This window comes from Microtus pennsylvanicus, chromosome 1 (genome assembly GCF_037038515.1).
Source record: "Microtus pennsylvanicus isolate mMicPen1 chromosome 1, mMicPen1.hap1, whole genome shotgun sequence".
NCBI classification, from domain to species: domain Eukaryota; kingdom Metazoa; phylum Chordata; class Mammalia; order Rodentia; family Cricetidae; genus Microtus; species Microtus pennsylvanicus.
The window spans coordinates 89316442-89336709 of record NC_134579.1 but is presented as its reverse complement, the minus strand read 5'-3'; the positions used below and the strand labels follow the sequence as shown (position 1 = coordinate 89336709).

At 43.3% G+C, this 20268-nt stretch overlaps 1 protein-coding gene across 8 annotated transcripts in view; it reads right to left on the bottom strand.

The window, feature by feature from the left end:
* Wasf3 (WASP family member 3) overlaps positions 1-17769 on the bottom strand; it is a 91095-nt gene extending 73326 nt beyond the window's left edge. The window contains exons 1-2 of one of the 8 annotated variants that reach the window (XM_075972483.1): positions 17673-17746; positions 12777-13025 (exon numbers count right to left, since the gene is read on the bottom strand). The gene's annotated coding sequence lies outside the window, so the exon portion shown is untranslated. Of the gene's footprint in view, positions 1-12646; positions 13026-17391; positions 17527-17672 lie in introns of those variants that run through there. The other 7 variants (XM_075972472.1, XM_075972504.1, XM_075972462.1 and 4 more) reach the window with 7 other exon arrangements.
* Positions 17770-20268: the final 2499 nt, after the last annotated feature.

Below are 20268 nucleotides of genomic sequence, written 5' to 3'. Positions count from 1 at the left end.
AATTCCCAGATCCGGATTCCACAGTAAAAGAGGAAAATTCACTCCTGAAATTTGTTCTCCAACCCCCGCCACACTCACATACACACACATCATACACACATTTACAGAAGATGTTTAAATACGGGGAGACTCACTGTCGCAGATCCAAGCAGAAGACTCCATCCCCTGAGTATGAGCTAGTGTTCACTGGCCTGTTCCTGTTTAAACACAAGGAAGCAACTGTCTCTGTTCTTGATGATGTCAATTTAACTGGAATTCCCTATTGTCATAGAATGCCGCCTTTCACTACCGAACGTTTTTGAGTGGTTTGGGTATAATATCAAGTAAAGAAGATTTAATACTTCTCAACACATGAAAAAGAGCCCACAAGAATCACAAGGAAAGTTCAAGTCATCTGAAAAAAAGAGTTGGGTCAGTAGTCATCAGGGAAGTCCCACCATCTGATCCCATGAAGAGCTGGAAGAGGGAACAGGCTCCGCAAAGTTTGTCCTCCGACTTCCACAGTCATGCTGTGGTGTGCTGCGCACACTCGCAATAATAATAATAAATAATTTTGAAGTGGTTTTGTTTCGTTTTTTTTGTTTGTTTTTGTTTTTCTAGACAGGGTTTCTCTGTGCAGCCATAGCTGTCCTAGAACTAGCTTCATAGACCAGGCTGGCCTCAAACTCACAGAAATCCACCTGCCTCTGCCTCCTGAGTGCTGGGATTAAAGGTATGCACCACCACTACCCAGCCTATAGTTATTATTTTTTAAGTTAGGATGGGTCCTCCAAATTATTTTATTTTATGTGTATGGGTATCATGTGCATGCATTGGCCATGAAAGCCAGAAAAGGGGGCCAGATCCTCGGGACTGGAGTTAGAGCCATTTATAAACTGCTGGGAATGGAACCCAGGTCCTCTGCAAGAGCAGCCAATGCTCTTAACTGCTGAGCCATCTCCAGCCCTATCAGCCTCCTAATTTTGATACTGCAGTAGTCCCAACAGATGTGATATTGAGCTGAGAGTGCGCAGGACTGTTCAGCACCCTCCTTGAACTATGAGCCTGCAATTGTTTCAAAATAAAAGTTAAAAATAAGTCGGGTGTTGGTGGCACACGCCTTTAATCCCAGCACTCGGGAGGCAGAGGCAGGCAGATCTCTGTGATTTCGAGGCCAGGCCCCAAAGCTACAGAGAAATCCTGACTCGAAAAACCAAAAATAAAAGATAAAAATAAAAATAAATTGTAATTAGCTATGCCTGGTGAAATCCCAGCTTCTTGAGAGGCAAAGGCAGGAGTGTCTCAAGCTCAAGGCCAGCCTGAGCAATTTAATGAGACTTTGTCTCAAAATAAAGCTTAAAATAGGAATTGAAGGGGCAGCAAAATGGCTTGGGTAAAAGGATTTGGTGCGTAAGTCTGACAACCTGAGTTCAATTTCCAGATCCAGATCCCACAGTAAAAAAGGGAAACTCACTCCTGAAATTTGTCCTCTGACCCCCGCCACACACACACACACACACACACACACATAACTAGGGCATGCATGCAGCCACATACACGCACATCATACACTGTTAGAGCCCATGGGCCCCAACACAGATAACTATTTTCCCTAACTGGACTGGTACAGAGTCGCGAGGAATAATCAGACACAGCTTACACGGTCATCACGGAAGGGCATCTCAGGCTTCTTCTCTCCTGAAGATCTCTTGCATTTATTATCCAAACAACTTTTATACCAACACATAAACTGAATGGGAAAATACCTGTCTCCTAGGTAACCAGGTGAATGGCATTTTGTCACGTCCGCATCTACCTGTCTGCTGTGTATGCTAGCTGACACATAGGCTTGAACCAGCATCTCTATAAGGCATCCTCCAAATTACAAAGAAAGGAGCAACAAACATCCTGACAGACAGCTTGTCTGCAGGGCTACGTAACCGCCTCAGATGGGGCCTATGGCTTTTGCGCCTGGCTGCCACACCATATAGAAATATGGGCCTATAACACACATAAAAATAATCAATGAATTTTATATTTAAAGGAGGGAAGACGGATATATCTTGGTAGTACAGAACTTGCCTGACATGCACAACGTCCTACATCCGATATTCAATATTAGTAAGTAAATAAATATTAATTGTATTTCTATATAAAACAGCAAACCCCCAAGAAGAAAATAAAAATATGTAGATGATTTGGTGTGTTTGGGAACCTATTTTACATCTTTCTTGAAACAGCACATACAACGGTTAGCATCAGCAGCATGCAGCTCCACACCACACTAGGCTAGTCATGTTCCCAGACACACCGGAATCACCCGATTAACACCCCCAAAACCTCAGATCCCATGTAGTGCTCCAGAGGGGATCACAATTCAGAGACTAGATCCCAGAAGTTAGGAATTTGGAAATCCCAAAGGTAAACCATCCCTATAGGAAGCAGTACCTTTCAGATGTGTGTCCCAGGACCATCTTATGGCAGGGAACCTCAGCCAGTGCTAAGAAGAGGAGTGTTGGATAGCTTTATGTCAACTTGACACAAGCCAGAGTCATCTAAGAGGTGGGAAGCTCAATTAAGAAACTGTCTCTAAAAGCCTGCTCCAGAGGCAAGCCCATAGAGCATTTTCTTAATTAGTAATCCATGGGGGAGAGCCCAGTCCATTGTGGGTCACTGGGCAAGTGGTCCTGGGTTCTATAAGAAAGCAAGCTGAGCAAGCCATGAGGAGCAAGCCAGTAAGCAGCACCCCTCCATGGGCTCTGCATCAGCTCTGCCTCCAGGTTCCTGCTCTGCCTGAGTTCCTGTCCTGACTTTCTTCAGTGATGAACAGTGATACAGAAGTGTAAGAAGAAAAACAAATCCTTTTCTTACCCATCTTGAATGCTTTGAATCAATAAAATAAACACAGAAAATCATAAAATTATAGAAAACTGAACATTAAATTCAATGCCCAAAGGCATCAAGGAGAGTCAAATGTCAGTTTAATTAAAAACTATTGAAGAAATGTTTTTTTGAAAAGAAGGGATAGAAGGAAGGGAACATGGTTTAAATGGGAAAATGAAGTATGAAGAGTCAGGAAGAAAAGAACTAAGACACTGGGAACAACAGTCAGTGTCGGGTATAACTGGAAATACACAGACTTTCAAGTTACACATATAGAAGACTTTGAAGAAAAAAAGCCCAAAACATCAAAATATTGGAATGATACTCAAATAAAACTTTCTGAAAATAAAGGACCTGCAATGACACATTTTAAGAGCCAAATGAGAGTGCTAAGGACAAAGAACTTTAAAGTATGCCCTGATAAACTATTAAATCTAAATCTAAGCCGGCCGGTGGTGGCATACAACTTTAATCCCAGCACTTGGGAGGCAGAGACAGGAAGATCTCTGAGAGCTCAAGGCCAGACTGGTCTACAGAGTGAGTTTCAGGACAGTAAGGGTTAAACAGAGAAACCCTGTCTTGAAAAAATACTTAAAAAAATTCTAAATCTAGTATGCTACATTTGAAGAGCACAGGAAATGTTCTCGGGGCTACAGAGAAACAGATGAAAGGGTGGAGAACGAATGTCTGCATCAGATTTAACAAACAAAAGCAATACGGAAGTAGAAAATCATTTTAAAAAAATAAAATTAAGGAAAATAAATGAAACTAAAGATAGGCAATTGAGCTTCCTTCCAGTATCAAGGCCATTTAAGTACAGACACACATACATGTGAACAAGCAGACTCAGAGAACTTACAGACTATCCCTCCTGAGGGTTCCACCCACGCTTCTAAAACCCAGGCTCATCACTTGGGCCACATTCACAGCTGGTTATCTCAATAATAAGTTCTCAGTTATCCCCCACATGGTACACAACTAAAACCATCCTAGAGAGATCATGAGCAAGAGATGGCTCATTCTCTTCAAAAGGCGCATCAGAACCGGAAGTCTCTCAGACTGAGAGGTTACTCAAGCAACCAGAGGAAAAGGAGAGTGGAGAAGTGGACACTTTGTATATTGAGTTGTAGCATAAAGGAGAAACAAGACTGGGGCATGAGGCAAAAGAGAAGGCTCAGTGGTTAAGAGCACTGTTGCTCTTCCAGGGAACCCAGGTTGGCTTCCCAGAACCAACATGGCAGCCCAAAACTCCACAATCCAGCTCAAGGGGATTCAGTGCCCTCTTATGGCCTCCACAGGTACTGAGTGCATGCAGGTTATGTACATACATACATGGAGGCAAACACTCATATATATGAAATAAAAATACATTAATTAATGACAGCTAAACCTTCTATGCTTTAAATATGTAGAATACTACCAAGATATTGAGAGGTAAGGGGAGAGAGAGGAGAACACAGTGAGGTCACTATGATGATGTGGGTAATAGGCAAGAAGAAAAGAATGCTAGTCAAAACAGGCAGGCTAAAATGAGCAAGACATTAAGGTGCTCCTGAAGTTGCTATTTCAAAGAACAAGAAAGTCTTTCCTGACATCCAAAGAATTTAATCAATGAAACAAATCTAACAATGAATAAGTAAATAACGTGAACTGAAATATAGACATAATTCTAATGGTGACAGAACTGAAAACAAACATAGCTATTATATAGCAATTAATGTAAATGATCCTAACTTGCCTATTGAATGAAAAATACTTTTCAAATTGTTTAGAGCAAAATGTAACTATTTTGGTTATATGAGTCATGTTTGAAATGCAGAATAATTATGCATTTATAGGAGGTTCAAATGCATACTCAAAAGGTTGAAGAACAGACAAAAATTATTAGGCAAATGGAAATATTATGTTTTAATAATATCAGATAAAATAAAACTCATAACAAAACTACTGACATAGATAATGACTACTTAAAGACTGAAAGTCTGACATGCTTCCAATGAAGGAAAAGCTAATGACTCACATGACCAAATAACACATAGGAAACAGAAAGATTGAAGAAACACCATCAAGGGGTCATACCAGGAATGTAACAATGTTTCACTATTGGCAACTGTGGCAAGATAATTCACCAAACTAATAAACAGCAAGAGAAGAATTATATTGTTACCTCCAGAGAGGGTGAAACTTTTTGATAGACTTCAACACCCACTCACAATCACAACAACAACAAAAATCTCTTGAGGCAGGAGAGATAAGTTCAGTGGTTAAAGAGTGTATACTGATCTTCCAGAGGGCCTCGGATAGGTTCCCAGCACTCACACTGGGTGGATCACATCACTCTAATTCTAACTCCAGAGGAGTCCTGGCCTTCACAGGAACCTGCATTCACATGTACTTTCCTAATGCATGCATTTATGGCTAAGAATGTTACTCTGAGTACAACTTTATCTGCATCTCAAGTCCTTACATAGAGTATTTTCATATGGATTCTAATCAAAATATTTCTAAAATGTGATCATTCCTATTATAACATCTTCTCTGACCATGGTTGACTTAGGGAATCATTTTCTGGACACATTTGGCTATTGGCTTCTGTATAATTTGAAGAACAGCATTCTTCTTCGTTTGAATCCTCTAGCACCTGCTGGGATTTTCCTTGCCTCAATGAGCTGGGAGCTTGTGTAAATGTCTGTGTGAACTTTAAAGAATGTGTGTTCATAGCTTTTAGGAGCAACATCTGGGCATGTCAGAGAAATGTATTAATTGTGTCATTCAAATCCTTATGAAATTTAGTTCCAGCTGCTGCAGAAAATGTGTTTATTAAAAAAAATCCTACAAGTTGTGGCTTTAGGTTTCATTTTAAACCTAATCTATCAAAACTAGAAATATTTCTAATTATATAGACACTCTGTTATGGAGAATAGAAAAGTAAATTACCTCCCCCACAATTATTTTTTAAAAATCACATTTTTTTCAACTTATCATTACCCAAAATGGCTTAATGTCACGTGCCTGGAAAATAAAGTAATTTCTTTAGGCATCATCCCAAGTTTAATTGGGTCATATCCATAACTCTGGGGAGCACAGCAATTTGTTTAATTACACAGAGGTACATTTTGCAACTACTTCATATTGCTGGGTACACATGAAGACAGCAGCTCTCCACAAGACACTCTCGACAGATTACTGACTTTTTATAGCTCAGGGAAACTATTTTCCCCACATTAAAATTACCATGGCCCTGCTCTGCAAAAAAAAAAAAAAAAGGCAAATGTCACTCCCCTCTTCAGTGCCCACAAGCTGTCCTTCTGAGCTGAGAAAGGGCTCAGAATCATTCCTGCTCACAGGACAGACAGCCACCGCTGCCATGGCCACCTGATCTAAAAGTCAAACTGCCTGGACTCTAGCAGAGGCCCTCACAATCCAGTCGAGAGCCTGGGTTGGGTGAAATACCCGTGTACAATCAGTCCTTCCAGGAACGTCAGAAGTTCTCTCTCACCGGCGACAGAGTACAGAGTACAGATCCCATAAGAACAGTACTAAGCTGATCCTCTGAAACTGGGGGCAAGTGTTTTGGCTGTAAAATGTCACACACTAAATATTCCATTCTTTGCAGCTTGCACACTTGCCATTGCCACCACAGACATCCGGTCCACCCTCACCAGCTACACCACACAGAAATGGTATGGCTGTAATCCTACAATATGAGGTAACAAGTCGGGCTTGGCTCCCAGGATGCAGCTTGCCAACTGTCCTAGCTCACGTTCTGATGATGTGATAAAACATTCTGACCAAAAGCAACTCAGGGAGGAAATGGTTTATTTCCCTTACACTCTCAAACATCATCCATTAAAGGAAGCCAGGAAAGAAACCTGGAGGCAGACAGTGAAGCAGAAGCCTTGGAGGAACACTGCTGACTTGATTGCTCCCCCATGGCTTGCTCAGCCTGGCACCCAGGCCTGCCTGGCTAGGGGTGGCCCGGCCCACAGCAGACTGGGTCATCCTACATCAGTCATTAATCAAGAAAATGACCTACAACCTACAGGCCAATCTGAAAGAGGCAATTTTTCAGTTGAGGTTCAGTCTTCCCAGATAACTTTAGCTTGTGTCAAGTTGACAAAAAACAGAAAACAAATGGGCGCACCAACCTCTGCTGCAGCACACAGGAAGCAGAACACTCCAGATAAATGAAGCAACCCTCTTTGGTCTCTAAATCTTTACTATACAGCACAAAATACTGTGCCCTGCCCTCATGCTGAGAAACAGTCACACAAATCCTACAGCCGTCTTACACACACACACACACACACTCCATTTAAACTATATTTCTGAATGGCAGCTTGAAGGATATGCGATGTGAAATCAAGGATTTATTAAGGAAACTGGAGTGCTCTTTATGCATAGTCAAACTACAGCACAGAGCTGAGTTTGGGTGCCCTCACTAAGGATACAAACTACCACTCTTAGCCCTGGGCTGACTGACATCGTCTCTTCTGTGGGGGTTCCTAGCTACACCACATTTTCCAGCCTACTAAATCAGGACAAATGAGGTTGAGCCCTAGCACAGCCAGCAGTTTGAGACTGGCTCTTATTTTCTCCCTAGCTACCAGCTAAACCACCCAGGACCCCAGCTCCTGCAGAAAGCATGATGCAAGGTGAAAAGAGGCTGCCTACCAGGGCAGCCATGCAGAAGTCCACCAGGGATGCCAGCTGTGCCGGAGACAGAAGCCTCCAAACATACAGATTTCTCTGGCCGAGTCACTGAAATCTTGCAGTTACTGAAGCTGTTAGCTCTGCCATTTAAAATTCTGGCCATGGAGACTTAACCATACCAGAGGGACGGGTCATAGTGTTTCACTCTCGGTCCCCATAGATTAATGATCCTCAGAAATCACATTTAGCTCTTTATTGTTATGGGTACTTCCTGTGATTTAACTCAGATCTTCACTTAATGGAAGACAAGCAAGAAGCCTCCACCGGCTATGGCCAATAAAACCACAAGCGTCTCAGACAATAAACACACCCACTTAAACACAACTAGCAACTTTCATTTACCCACAAGCAGACCTAAATTCTTTGTACAAAAAGAGAAAGCACCCTGAGTATATAAAAATGCAGAATAAGATGCTGGGTCTAAATTAACTCTGACAGTCATTAGATATCAAAGAGCAAAACAGTAAAGCCATAAACTTCCAAGTGCGTACTGGCAAAACAGAGTTAATAATAAATAGACTGACAGTGTGGCAGCTGTGTGCCTGTCCTAACCATTTTATTGCCTGTCCCAGCTGGCTTTCCGCTGTTGTAATAAATGCCTGACCAAAAGCAAATTGGGGAGGAGGTTTATTCGGTTTACAGATTACAGCCCATCACTGAGGAAAGCTGAGGGAAGAACGTGAGGAAGGACTAAAGCAAAGGCCAAGGAAGAATGCTATGGTGCTCACTGATTTGTGATATACATGTGAATAATTTGCATTGGCACCGATTTTGGTCTATTGATATATATTTCTGCTCTTGATTAAGGTATTATGATTATACAGTTCATTTAAAAATGTAATGTATAATTAAGATAGATAAGCATCATTAATAGTCAAGCTTGTAGTCATGTTAGGATTTTTTTTAGATATATTGAGATATATTTCAGTTAGATAGGGATTCTCAAAATCTTTCAGAGATCTTCAGAATATGGCATTTAAAATGTTTAAAAACTTAGGACTTTTCATAACATGAGACACATCTGCTCCTGGCAGCACCAATTACTTCAAGAGGAAGATGGGCACCAAAGAGGCTCCTTATGGCATTGATTAGCGATTTGGGAAAGAAACTGCTCTTGCCTGAACTTCTTTTTTTTTTAAAGGTTTTTTTTCTTTTTTTTTAGATTTATTTATTATGTATACAACATTCTGCCTCAATATATACTTGCATGCCAGAGGAGGGCGCCAGATCTCAGTACAGATAGTTATGAGCCACCATGTGGTTGCTGGGAATTGAACTCAGGACCTCTGGAAGAGCAGCCAGTGCTCTTAACCTCTGAGCCATCTCTCCAGCCCTTGCCTGAACTTCTTGATGCTATGCTGTATGAACTGGACATGCAGGACCCACAGAGAAATGACTGCTGAACTTTCCTAAAGGTGAGACGATCCTTCAGGATTCCTGTTTCAAGAAAGAGTCTGAAAGACATTCCGCAGGACACAGAAGAAAGTGACTGACAAGCTGCCAATATAGGTGGAACTGTCTTTCAAATTTTCTTCTTCATGGAAAAGTCTTCTGGATAGTATGGGCCTTTAGGCTGAAGATGGATGCCCCAACAGTAGGGAAGAACTTTGGGTGACTATCCAGACAGCGAGATGTCTCTGTCAATTCTAGAGTTCTGGAAGTACCTTACAATGCCCTTCCTGTTTACTTAAGTACTATTATATCCTTCTGGAGTCTTTGATGGAGTTGAAGAATATAAAGTTATAGTTTTCCTTAGTTGTGATGAAAGATAAAATAAATATAAATAGTGTAGCTGTAATTCTTGCTTGATAACTGTTTTATGTAATTTTACTACGTTAAAGTTAAAACCTTCCTTTTTATCTAAACAGAAAAGGGGAGGTGATGTGGGATTCCTCTCTGTATGTTGTGAATTCCATTGATTAATAAGAAAACTGTCTTAGGCCTGCAGAAGACAGAACTTAGGTAGGCGGGGAAAACTAAACTGATTGCTGGGAGAAAGAAGGTGGAGTCAAGAGAAGCCATGTAGCCCTGCCGGAGACAGATGCTGGAACTTTACCTGGTATGGCAATATACAGATTAATGGAGATGGGCTAGTTTAGGATATAAGAGTTAGCCAGAAATACACTTAAGCTATTGGCCAGCAGTATTGCAAATAATATAGTCTCTGTGCGGTCATTTTAGGGCTTAGCAGCCAGGAACTAACTAGCAGCCTCCTACTACAGGTTTGGTCCCAGGCTCATGTTCAGCTACCTTTCTTAAACAGCCTAGGCCTTACTGCCTAGGGATGGCACTGCCCACAGTGGGCTGGGCCCTCCTGTATTAATTAGCAATCAGAAAATGCCCTACAGGTCACAGGCCAATCTCATGAAGCCAATTCCTCAACTGAGGCTCCCTCTTCCAAAGTGGCACTTGGTTGTGTAAAGTTGACAGCTGAAGCTAACTATAACAGCATGGAAGCCTTCTACAATTCTTCGAGATTTGACGCTTTTGTGATTTTTTTTTTATTTTTGAAACAGGGTTTCTCCGTAGCTTTTGGTTCCTGTCCTGGAACTAGCTCTTGTAGACCAGGCTGGCCTCGAATTTTGTGATTCTTTGTATGTTTGTTTTGTTTTAAGGAAGTATAGAGCTTATGTAAGGCACAAACAGCAGAGAAGTTGTGAAAATTGTGAGTACAGCTCAGGTATGAATTTATCATTATCCCTGACAAACCTTGAAGCTGCTATAAACTGTGATGTCAACTTTGAAAAATAAGTAACAGTTACTAGTCAGAATATTTCAAAGAATGATTCAACTGCAGTGTAGCCTTGAGAAACGATGTGGCATTGTATAATTAAAACCAGTTGCCCAGTGACTGGGGAATTGGGGGACTTCAGCAATTTCTAGTTCTGTGTTAAAAATCAAAGAGCCAGGTTTGGTCGTACTATTGAGGCTGGGGAGTAGATCCAAGAGTGAAGCCCAGGCCTCACACAAGGACTGCAAAATTAGCATCCAAGAAAAAAACCCTGCTGGCAAAGAGGAAGAGGGGCACTTGACCCAACAAGGCCAGTGAGTAACCGACTCCACACACATGACAAGGTGCAAGACAACCACCTGGACCTTTGGGGCACCTCTCCCAGGAGCCTCTCCCTGCTCAGATCTGCTTCCTACCGTATCCTTGCTTAATACATCCAGGCTTTTTAAGTATCAGACACGGGCCTCTGTCCATTTCCCCTTTCTGTTCAGAGACACAAAATCCTGGAAGTCCCAGCAGCCACCTCCAGAACCCCACATTGCTGATGTGGGAACGCAGGGTCCCTTCTTCAGGTTGGCAGTCTCAAGGACGGAAGAATTTTACAGCCGACACAGAAGGAAATTGGAGGACAGTTGTGTGAGAGCTTAAAGGAAGAAAGAAAGCCAGGATCTTGTTATCGTTCTTTGTTTTGTTTTTAAGTGAAGGGGTCAGAAAAGTAGAAGAAAATGGTAGATAAAAAGGAAAAACAGAAGACACTGAGTTCCAACTCAGAAAAGCAGGAAGGCTCAGCAGTGAGGAAAGGGCTTCTGGGTATAAAAGTTCATCTCTCAGGGGCAGTAAGCTAGCTGGATGGGTAAAGGAACTTGCTACCAAGCCTGAGGAACTGCATTCAATTCCCAGGACCCATAAGGTAAAAAGAACTTCTCCAAGTTGTCCTCTGATCTAAAGTGGGGGAGGGGAGTGGAGGGGAGGGGAGGGGAGGGGAGGGGAGGGCAGAACGGAGACAGAGACAGAGAAAGGGAGAGAAAGAGAGAGAAACAGAAACAGAGGGTGAATATAGTGAATATAATAATAAAAATATTTTAAGTACATCTCTTACTAAAGGAATAGTTATTATGAGATCTTTAAAGTAAAAATAGCTTAAAGTATAACTGAGAGCTGTTTCTGTCCATTTATATTAATCTCTCTCTCTCTCTCTCTCTCTCTCTCTCTCTCTCTCTCTCTCTCTCTCGGAAACAGTGTTTCTCTGTGTAGCCCTGACTATTCTGGAACTCTCTCTGTAGACCAGGCTGGCCTAGAACTCACAGAGACCCACCTGCCTCTGCCTCCTGAGTGCTGGGATTAAAGGTGCACGCCATCGCGGCCCAGCTCATGATATTAACTCTTAAAGTAGGATGTTCCTTGTAGTCTTATATTCTTTTGGGCAATTTAAACTATCACATAGCTCCATCTAGCACAGGTCCAGGCCCAGAGGCACAACTTAGAACCTGTACTCTAACTAAGAATCACATAGCGGTAGTTTAAAACAAATAAACGAGAAAGGCAATCTATAAAATAATCGTGATTTACCAGGAGAAAACAGTTTCTCTGAGTGGACTGAACACTACTGTCCTGTTTGCTTCCTATAGCTGTGAGAAACACCATGGCCAAAAGCAGCTATGGGAGAAAAGGATTTATTTGACTTACCCATCCTGATCAGAGCCTATCATGGGGGGAAGTCACGGCAAGAACCTGAGGCAGGCGCATAGGCGGGGGCCACAGAGGAGCACTGCTCACTGGCTTGCTCTCCACAGCTTTCTCAGACTATAGGACCCCAGACCACCAGCCTAGTGGTGACACCACCCACAGGAGGCTGGGCTCTACCACATCAACCATTAGTCAAGAAAATGTCCCACAGACACTCCCATGGGCCAACCTGACAGAGACAAGTCCTCAGTTAAGGTCCCCTTTTCTCAGGTGACTCGACAAGATGACAAACACTAACCAGTGTAACTTCTAATCCAAAGACCAAAGCTAACAGGATGGCTCAGTGGGTAAAAGCTCTTGCTGTCTGACTCCATGTTCGAAGGAAAAGACCGACTCCTGAAATGTGACCTTTGACCACACACATGTCAAGGCACACACAGGCACACAGACACAAACACACACACACATAACAAAATAAAAATTTAAAAACCGAAACTTCATAAGCTCTGACATATGACACAAATAGAAAAATCCCCACCACAAAATATTTTATGCAAAAATATATTATAAATGTTGTGCAAGATTAACTTGAGCCCATATGTATGATATACACAAAACACTCGTGAATTCTGTGTTTGTACATGGATCCCATACCCATGATACTTCATTATGTTTATGCGGAAACTTCCAGCATCCAAAGCACTTCTGATCCTGGGCACTCCAGAAGAAGGATACTTAAACAGGAACTTGATCACGTCAAGCAACTGGTTCACTACAGTGGTACCTACGACACGGGCATCCAAACATGAGGATTGACTGCTAACGTTGAGATGTCAGCACTCCACGGTCTGGTTTAAAGTTCTGACTGCGAGGGAAATGTGATGGGAGATGGTAAGATGAGAGCGAGGCCTGGTGGGAAGTTTCAAGGCACCGGGGCTATGGTACTAAAGGACCTCGGTTTCCTCTTCCCACACTTACTCTGGCCTTGAAGCACTGAGTCGCTTATATCATGATGTGACATCTTGTCATATGCCTAAAGGCAAAAGAGAGCCAATGAATCACAGCCTAAAACACTGAATCAAAACAAACCTTATTCACTTTGTTATAAGTTTGCAGGCATTTGTTACCCTAACAGACTAAAATGACGAGCACACTGAAAAGAAAGGAAACTGTACAATTACATGGCAAAAGAGTCAATATATACGTATAAATATATATAATAAATAAATGTAAAATTACATGGTAAAAGAGTCTACATATAATACATATTTACTCACAGTTATATTTATTTCTAAAATATGTAATACGACAGAAAACCACTTTTGACCAATTTCAGCATTTATTCAGGATTTATTTGGCTCCACTAATCTGATGGTAGAGAGGACCCTAAAAACATGTTCCAGGAAAAGTGTCAAAAAAATAGAAAGTGAGGTCTAGGCCTGGTGATATAGGCTAGTAATTGCAGCTATTTATCTCAGCTATCCAAGAGAGTGAGGCAAGAGAATCCTAGGATTCACTCGAGTAGCCTGGGTCACTCAGTGAAACCTATCTCAAAATAAGAAACCTTTAAGAGGCCTCGGTGGTGGATGGCATACCTAGCATGGCCAGGGCATAGGTTTCATTGTTTGTACTAATTGTTTATACCACCCGGGAAAGGTAAAACACAAAGCTGAAAATCATCCCAGATGCTAAGAGCAGAACCAAGGCGTAAAAGCTTGAGCTGGAAGATGAGAGTGTACCCTAGGATATTTGGAGCATCTAAAATTGAAATAAAAAGTTATTTAAAAGCATCCTCAGGATGAAAAAAAAGACAAAAATAGAAGAAAAGAAAAAAAACGAAACCAAGTGGTAACCTCCAAGAGCGGGCATGGGTCCAGGGAAAAGCGAAGGAAGAAGCGACTGAAATGTGAACGTGGAGAAGTTTCTACCTAGGACTGTCTGCCAGCCTAGGAGCACGGGCTCTGACCAAACAGCCAGCCTTGAGGCAAGTGCAAAACCTAACTCAGAGAGAGTACTCATTCATCAAAGAAAAAGACCGCAGGAAAATAAGGGGGGATACTCCCCCATTTGAGGACAACATGACCTCACAGGGAACCCAAAGACAGACTAGCCCAAGCTGGAATCCATTCGAATAAGAACTACCCTATTCTTAAAACTCCATGTCTTGAGAAAGAAGGAAAAAAAAATATCCTGTACCAGACACCCATCTCTAGTGCCCATCTGGAAGAAAGAATTTCTACTCTTCTCTCTTCCCGGAGTTTTAGGAGCTCAACTACACTGACTGGCTCCTCTCTCTTCCTTTCATTTCTTAATCCAAAGCAAAAAGGTTTGGGAGACCACTAGGGAGACTACGGCACCCCTAGGCCAAAGCCAACAGTTACCTTGAAGTCTCTATGAAGAGAGACCTTTCTCCAATACCTCCCATCCAAGTTCTTTATACTAACTCAGAGCCTTCCAGGTAAAGCCAAAATCAACAAGGCCGCCCTTCACCCCCACTCCCTGCATCTACCCTTTACTGTTACCACCAAAGTCCTAGAACAAGGCAGTCTACACTCTAGATTTCCACCCACTGTGAACCCTGGTGCACACCGGCCTTAGGGCTCTCACCACTAGGTCTCATTGCTGGCAGAGGCTCCCTTGGACACCATGACCCTTCTTGCTTCTCAGACACCTCATACCTATCTTTCAAACACAGAGTTCCTCAAATCTCATGTCACCTACCACTGTTCTTACACTCCAGAATACTTGTCTCACAGCAGCTGAGACTTAGCCTGGACAAGCGTAACCCACCATCTCCCCATCACTAGCAGCAGACACGGCTGCCCCGTCTAAGCCTAGATGTGACTGGGTTGCCAACCAAGTCACAAACCACCAAGGGCAACCGAGTACTGCCCTAAAAGCTATCATCCAACCAGCCTGAATCACACACAGCCACCCAACCACTGATGAAGTTCTAGCAATTCTACCTCCTCAAATTTCCCTCCTCCCAGCCCTTCCTCTTCCAGTTCATTTCCATCCCCCGCTGGGGTCTGGGCAGCCAGGAAACGAACAAGCAGCCAAGTGGCTCTCTCCTTCTACAGCCAACAGAGATATCTGCCCTGTTGATCGGTATATTCCTACCATGCATGACAAACCCTAAAGTATCCTGAAGGTTGAAGAGAAGTAAATGAATACATTAAGTCATTCATGAAGCTTGTCCATCATAATGCTGACCACACCCCACTGTCAGTCAGGATAGGGTATGGAGATCTGAAAATCTCGTATCTCTCACCTCTGCATTCCCAGTGGATAAGGTGGTTCTTGGTACTGTAGGCACTCAACTAGATAGGAAAGGCCACTTTAAAAAAAAACCTCAAATCTGGGGGCTGGAGAGATGGTTCTGTGAATAGGAGCACTTGCTGCTCTTCCAGAAGACTCAGGTTCAGTTCACAGGGTCCACATGTGGGCTCAAAACCATCTATAACTCCAGTTCCAGAGAACCTTATGTTCTTTTCTGGCCTCCATGTGCACAATGCATAGACATCCATGCAGGCAAAACACCCATAAACAATTAATTAACTTCTAAAGAATCTGGAAAGACATACCCCATAGTATTAAGTTTAGTTAGCCCTGAAGAAACAGTATCAGTGCAGACACAAGGCGGGGAGGGTAGAAACTTTATTCCATACATCTCTATGTTGACATTAAATATTTTTCCCAATGTACACGTGGTTCCAAATGCCCAAAAGTAAGTTAGAAACAATGCCTAAGTACAATATAATGCTCTGAGGACCGTGCTCATTCTGGGAAGCCAGGAGCTCAGTGGGTAAGTGTTTGTTGCACATATCTGAGGACCCAGGTTTGGATCTTAAACACCCCTGTAAAAAGCTAGGTATAGTTGTGCACCTATAACCCCATCACTGGGGAGCAAGGGGAGGCAGGGGCAAGGGGATTGCAGAAAAACTGAGAGCCTGAAGTTTAGTGAGACCGTGGCTCAAGAACGTGAAAGATCGACAGAGGATCCACGTACACATATACACATATGAGCACACATACACACATGTGTACACTGGACACACAAAAACTGAATTTAAACAAGCACTTAAAATCAGTTTATTAACTTTTAAAGAATTGAGAAGGTGAGAAATTTGAAGTCTGTACAGCAATTTAGAGACACGCTCCCAAGGGAAAAGCACAACCTACTTTCTTCAAAGGGTATTTCTGGAGTCAGGAATCCAGTGGAGCATAGTACAGACAAGTCTTTTCATATGTATCAAACGAAGATGTTTTCATCCAAGCATCCCAATAACCAATAAAAATTGCCTGTCAACATATAAGTATCTATGAAAACTGTAAAGTATGTCTACACCTACTGATGATGACCAAGTTGAAGCAGAGGCTACCCCTGTTGACATAACCACCTAGCAAAATTCGTTCCGGATTTATTTTCAGGATTTTTGAAATGACCAGTATCCAACAGTAAGAATGAGATTATAAATTTTAAGCAAACCAGTCAGGCAATGCTCTAAAGCAGCTTCCCTTGGAAAGCTGCGCAAACGTGATGTTAGTGCATGGCTCTAGAACAAAATCCTTTCCCCTGATGGAAGTGAAGCAACACAAATACCAGTCCAAGCCAAGTCTCCTTTACAACCCAGGGAGCTTTGAACATCTAAAACAACAGAACTTTCTTAAAAATCAACTCTAACGATCTTTTAGATTCAGAAAATTGAGCGCTACAAGGCAACTGTTAGAACCCTGGGAGAAGGAAGCTGAGAGGATGCGATCTTTAACTGCCTTTGGGAAAGGTCAAACCTGCTCTCTCTGGTTTAGCCTCTCAAGAAGAAGAAAGAACTGGCTGAAAAGATCCACTGACTGCATTGTCTCGCTGCTTGAATAGGAAAGTTTGGTAAAGCATGCACAAAAGCAGCCGGTGCTCAGGAGAATTTGCCCTGGGCGAGACAGAGAAACCAGCCAAGTATATAAAACTCGGTTTGCTGTAGAGTAGCAGGTATTTTCACAGTTTTTGGACAAGCCAAACTTTCAAAATGTATAACATTTCAAATGGTCAGTCCCTCCCCCTTACAAAAACGTGGATTCGGAATATTAAAAGTCAAAATATCATGTCTCGCTAGGCATTTGAATTTAAGAGCTTCGACGCCAAATAAAAAGGACCCTTTCTAACCTTCGGCTTTCGAAAACTCAAAAAAAAAAAAATCCCTACTAGAAGGCAATCACCATATTAAAACCAAACCCTAAATGATAAAGAATTTTTTATTCCACTCAACAACAGCTAGGAAGATGACAGGCTCCCTTTAATCCCAGGCCTATCGCATAGTTTCTCAATAATTAAGAACTCTGCTTTCCACTGCAGAGAGGCCAAACCAAGAGGGAAAACCGGCATTTCCTGGGAAGTACCATACCCAGAGGGTGGGAATGATGTTCAGTCCAGGAAGCTGCGCCGTGGACCAGGCCGGGAGCAGCCGAAGCCACGGTGCACGCGGCCCGCAGGACCCCGGCGCAGGCCAGGCCGCACGCGGGACGGGAGCTATCGGGATGAAGGATGCGCAGGGAGGATGCGGCGCCACCTGCGGCCGGGAGGGACCAGGGCAGGTTCGCAGCCCGAGCGCGGCGCCCCCGGAATCCCGCCCCACGTCCCCCGGAGGTCGGCCAGGAGCCTGGGAAGGACGACAGCCGCACTCACCACGCCGCGATCCAGGATCCATCGTCCCGCCGCCCGCACCGCAGCGCACAGCGGCGACAGACGCCGCCCCCGGCCCGGCACCGCGCGGCCACGCCCCCTTCGCGGCCAGGGGGCTGGATTGGCGAGCGCTGCGGCCAATGGTGAGCGGTCAGGAGCTGGCCGCGTAGGCGCTGCGGGGGCGGGGCGCTGCGGAGGAGGCGGTGCCTCCTCAGGCCTCCTCCTCCAAGGTGGGGGAACCAGGAGACCCGGGTACCCCTCTGCTTGCAGACCCTTTGAGTCACCACCTGTAGCCTAACCTTCACCTGTGTCTTGAGTGCTTCGGACCCAGGTTGTGTTACCCACCTGTATGTCCTCAGACACCGTGCAGAGCTGAGCATTCACCGAAGCCTGAGAGGATTATAGCCCTGTCATCAGTTGGCATTAAGCCCTGCTCAGTCAGATCTGTTCAGAACCCTCCCATCTTTTTCATCTACAGATTCCTCTTCCCTTTCTTCACCCATTCCCAAATCCTACTCCCCCCACCTATGAGGAAAGCCACACTGCCTATTAAATAGGATAGTCTTGAACTATCAACTTATCCTGGTCTCGGGTGATGTCAGATAACTGAAGCGAAAATAAACAAGGCAGGGAAGAAAGGGAATAACAGAGAAGGCAGTATGCTTTCCGAGGTTCCAAAGGAAATGAGTTTTACAAACAGAAATATCACACATGCCTTCTGTTTTTATTTACAATTCATATCACAAAATGGAAACAGTTTTATACACACACACACACAGAGAGAGAGAGAGAGAGAGAGAGAGAGAGAGAGAGAGAGAGAGAGAGAGAGAGAGAGAGAGAGCGAGCCAATTGAATCCCAATAAAGAGCCCAAGAAAAACTGATTCAGGTTTAAGGACTTTAAGGCATGTGACCAATTAGCCACTAGTAAATACCTGTTGATAGAGATTTCAGCAGAGTTCACGCCGTCACAAAGACAGCAGAAAAAAACATGCACCATTCACAAAATCTACACTGCTTTCAAAGCATTTTAAAAACTCTATCCCCAGTTTCAATAACATAGCAATGTGGAATATGCAGGTAAACAAGATTTTAGTTCCTCTGTAGTCTAAACATTGGCACTGGGGTGATAAATTTATGCCCAGCCCAAAGAAAAATTGACATTCACACTAAAATTGTCTTTTCTCCTTTTCATCTGCTCTTACCCAGGGGAATGGCCACCGTGTGTATATTCGGGTCATTGATCAAGAACTCAAAACCCTGAAGGTATATGATACCCAGAATGTCTTTCTTGTGGTTGCTAGTTACATTTTCCCCGGTTCTCCTTCTTCAGTAACCCTTGCTTTACCTAAGTTGCCTCTGGACTCACTGTGAACACACCGTGATCCCTAACTGCCCGGTTCTGAAGTGTTGGCATTTGCTGCATCCACATCACTACCCTTTCACTAGAGCTCAGCTACCTGGGGAAGACCTCACTTTATTCTCCACTTCCATCCAGTGTGATACTTTATACTGTCGGCCTGAGCATGCAGTTAGCATCGTGTCCACAGCATACTGAAAGTGTTTCAGCTTCACTACAACTCTAAACAAGAAGCCTGGAGCAAGCACTAGGACTCCTGCAGCATCTCCAGGGGGTCACATGTCTTGGACTTTTTAGAGTCACTAGTATTATGTCCCTTGTCATGGGATGCTTGCCATCATCTTCACAAGATGGGTCCTCTAGACATTGTCTCACATTTAGGAAAATGATAAATGGACAGACAAAGGGCAAAAGATCAGTGATTCCCATGCCAGCAGGGTTCTTTCTGCCCATTTTAACGGTCTTTCCAGGAAGCCCCACCAGACCCATGTCCTTTGTAAAGGAGTCAAAAGTGTTACATATCTGGAGACAGAAAGACCTCCAGTTTCTGTTAGTAGAAGAGAAAACATATGCAGAGCCTATGTACAGCCAGTACCTGCTGAAGTTGCTAAATAAGTAAATTCATGACTGAGTCTCCCATGGGGCTTCCTCATGTTATAAAAAAACTACTGAAATCTCAGTAAGAAAACAATGTACGGGGTTTAAAAATGAGCAATATGTCTGAACAAACCTTTTGTCAACGTGGGCATGGGAAAATACAAGGATCGAATAGGCATATGCTCCCCCCAAATATGCCATTAGGGAGTTATAAATTAAAACACAAATTAAGTAGCACAGCATACATACTGGATTGACTGAAATCCAAGACTGCAGCAAGGCCAAATGTTGGCAAGGACACAGAGCCACGGGGCTGCTCATTCACTGCTCCTGGGAATGCAAAATGGAACTGCCACTTTGGAGGACAATTTGGCAGTTTCATACAAGGCAAAGGCTAATTTTTCCATAGGATCCAGCAAACACGTTTTTAGAAATTTATTCAATGGAATTAAAATTGATCCAAGTGCACATAAAAGTCACACCTTGGACTGGAGAGATGGCTTGATAGTTAAGAGCACTTGCTGCTCTTGCAGAAGACAGGGGTTTAGTTCCCAGCACCCATACAGCAGCTCACAAGCATCTGTAACTCCAACCCCAGGGGACCAGATACCCTCTCCTGGCTGCTATAGGAACTGCATGTACAC